The sequence below is a fragment of the Anser brachyrhynchus genome, assembly GCF_964034855.1.
Source record: "Anser brachyrhynchus genome assembly, chromosome: 6".
Lineage (NCBI taxonomy): Eukaryota > Metazoa > Chordata > Aves > Anseriformes > Anatidae > Anser > Anser brachyrhynchus.
The window spans coordinates 38,782,249-38,785,139 of NC_137700.1; the positions used below are offsets into that span (position 1 = coordinate 38,782,249).

Genomic DNA, 2,891 nt, shown 5'->3' on the forward strand with positions numbered 1-2,891 from the left:
TTCAGGGCACACAGGTGAAGGCTATGTCTCATCTGCAGCCCCCTCATCCTTCAGTGGAGGTGCACAGCACTACTGTAGACCACCCAAAACCACCAAATATCATGGCTGTAGCCACCCATGGCTGAAAGAATTCTTTTATGATCCAGACTGATTTACCTTCCCTCTAGAGAGTGTGATGGTGTGGTCTCAGCAGGCTTATAACAACCTACGAGGGCCATGGGGACATGAGGTGGGCAGGGCACACACAGCAAGTCTGGTTTTCCACCATCAAAACTGTTTTTGCATTGCAGTATTGACAAGTCAAACAATGTTCAGATGCTTTGAGAGGTCAGGTGCTGCAGTTAATTATCAGGGAAATTAGGAGCACCCCATCACTGACCACATGCAAAGCAAAGGTTCCTACTGAAGGCCTCAAAATTATCTGTCTGAAGACTACTCATTACCATAAGGGTCTGTGTAAATGTTGCTATAACTAATGGGATTTAGACCTGTGCTTGCTAACGCTATCACAACCACTTCTTTTTTTGCAGGAGGAGGATCTTGGTGTTTCCAGAAAGCAGATGTGTCAATGGGAGTTAAATGTCACCAACTACCTTTGGCTGATTAAACTATGTTTTGCTACATCTGATACAATTGTAAGAGTGCACCACGCTGATAAGGCACACGTTTTGCACAAAATGTCACGCATGTTTATTATTAGATTAAGCTGCAGCAGGTTTAATTTTAGATCTTTTGATTCAAGTGGTGCAATGAAGATTAAATGTTAGGCATTATTAAAGATGCAGATGTGGTTATATTGAATTATAAACCTCATTAAGTGCAATGTCCTAGACAGGCTTGTGAGATAAGCTACAAAGGACTTCCTTACCTCATACTAAAGTTATTAAAATATTAAAAGGTAAATTCAATCATAAAAATATTACGATAGAATGAAACTGATACTTTAAAAACCTTATTACAAAAAGCTACATTCCTTTCATGTATAATTACTTCCCTCTCAACTTAGATTGCTGGATTTGATATTAAAATGCAAGTATTTTTCCTCTTTTGAACACACATAAAAAGCAAATACAATGGAGCCAAATTTCTTTCACTCCTTTCAGCACCTGAGTCTTGAAAGGTCCTGCTCCTCATTGTCAAGCATTGAATTCTCATCGACATTGAAGTTATCCACCAACAATTTTATCTGGTAGCACAGGCATCCCCACTTCCATGGATGAGTGGCTGAGACGCAGCTATCAAAGGAAATTTATGAAGAGATTTTGGAATGTCTGAGGTGGCTACATTCAGAGAAGAGACCAACAACATAGAATCTGGCAGAGATTCACAAAGAAATAAAGGAGGATTTTCAGATCTTCTCATCAACTTCTTTAACATCAGACAATTGCTATAGCCATCATTTTGTAGAACAGTAAGGGTTACACGGTGAAATTTGAAAAGTCAAAAAAAAAAGTTTAGAGTTAATAAAACAAATTATTTTATGAGGCACTTAATGAAGCTGGGGGGCTCATTGCTATGAGATGTGGAGGTTCCATGTCATCCCACTTCAAAAGATTTCTTATTGGCACGGATAATGAGAAAGAATATCACTATGTTGCTTCTGAGGATGAACGATCTATAAGAAATAAAAGCGTTGCTGGCCCAGAGCATCAGCCAACCACTGACTGATTGCGGGGGTAGAGAAAACCCTCCCATGGGAATTCCTTAATTGCTCAGCCTTCCCTTGCAAGGGTTTGCTCTGGCTCTTACTATCAAGACCAAGGTATTGCTTTGACCTAGTAGGACAATTGCAGCTCTTTCACCCTACATGGAGGTAGAAACCACTTCGCACACCAACAGTGCTTTTGCAGATTTTATCAAAACCATATGAACAGCTGTACCCAAGTTCTGGACACATTCCCACCACTTCCAGTAAGCATTCCTTCGTTGCAAGATGATGTATGAGCTATTGAGCTATGCTAACATCATCATCTGACTGTTAGGTTTTGCAAATAAGCAACTTGCCCTTCCCAGTTTAAAGCATACCAAGCATTTGTCCTAGCCTGGACCACCTTTTTTAAAAAAGCCCATTAAATTCTTCAGTGCAAGTTCCATGGTTTTCTTCTATTTTCCTGTTAAACCTCTTTGACTGAATTAGATAAAGGCCATCCTAATACACTGCAAATGTAGAGACAGTGATATTAATTCTCATCTGCTCGATGACTGCATTTCTAAAATCATGCAAGAATTTAAGAGCATTTTCTGTAGGTACATTATGTGACTTGAATGAACTAAGTGACCACAACAGATTTGATTCATGATAAGATATCTGAATTTGCTTGTTTGCGAGACTTACTAGATCAGATAACCTGACTTGTCTTTCAGCACAAAGAGCAGGTCTCTTCAGATAAAGCTGGAAAAAAAAAAAAAGGACCAATTGATTTGATTGCATTATATTTTACATTAGATGATCCTTTTGGGATCCCTATAAAAGCTGGCATTGATTTAAAGCTATCTGTCAATGACTCAAGGCACTTGACGTCAAAAATGGCAAGATAAAAAAGCTTGTTATACAAATAAATCAAATAAAGAGAGGGCTACAACAATGATTTTTGTAAAGTAGGCAATCACATTCTAGTATGTTAGAGTCTGATTATTGCAGCTGTAATGAGGATCTGAAAATAAAAAAATTAATATATCTCACTTCTACTAGGAAGGGAATAAGGGAAGTGGGAAAGCAAGACTTGTAGCAGAATATCCAAGTCTTTTATAAGATTTTTGTGGTAGAGAGTTACAAATCCTCTTGCTTCTTTTTAGCTGTTTCTCTGTATGACAACCTGAACATTTTTAGGAACTTTTATCTATAGTAATTTTCTCCTATACATAATCCAAGTTGTATTTTGCATGATTTT

The 2,891-nt window shown here is 38.0% G+C and overlaps 1 long non-coding RNA gene across 1 annotated transcript; it reads left to right on the forward strand.

Moving 5' to 3' along the window:
* Positions 1-369: 369 nt before the first annotated feature.
* LOC308196986 lies at positions 370-2,412 on the forward strand. Its single transcript, XR_013952515.1, has 3 exons — positions 370-450; positions 531-635; positions 1,104-2,412. It is a non-coding gene; the product is annotated as an uncharacterized lncRNA (long non-coding RNA).
* The last annotated feature ends 479 nt before the right edge of the window (positions 2,413-2,891 follow it).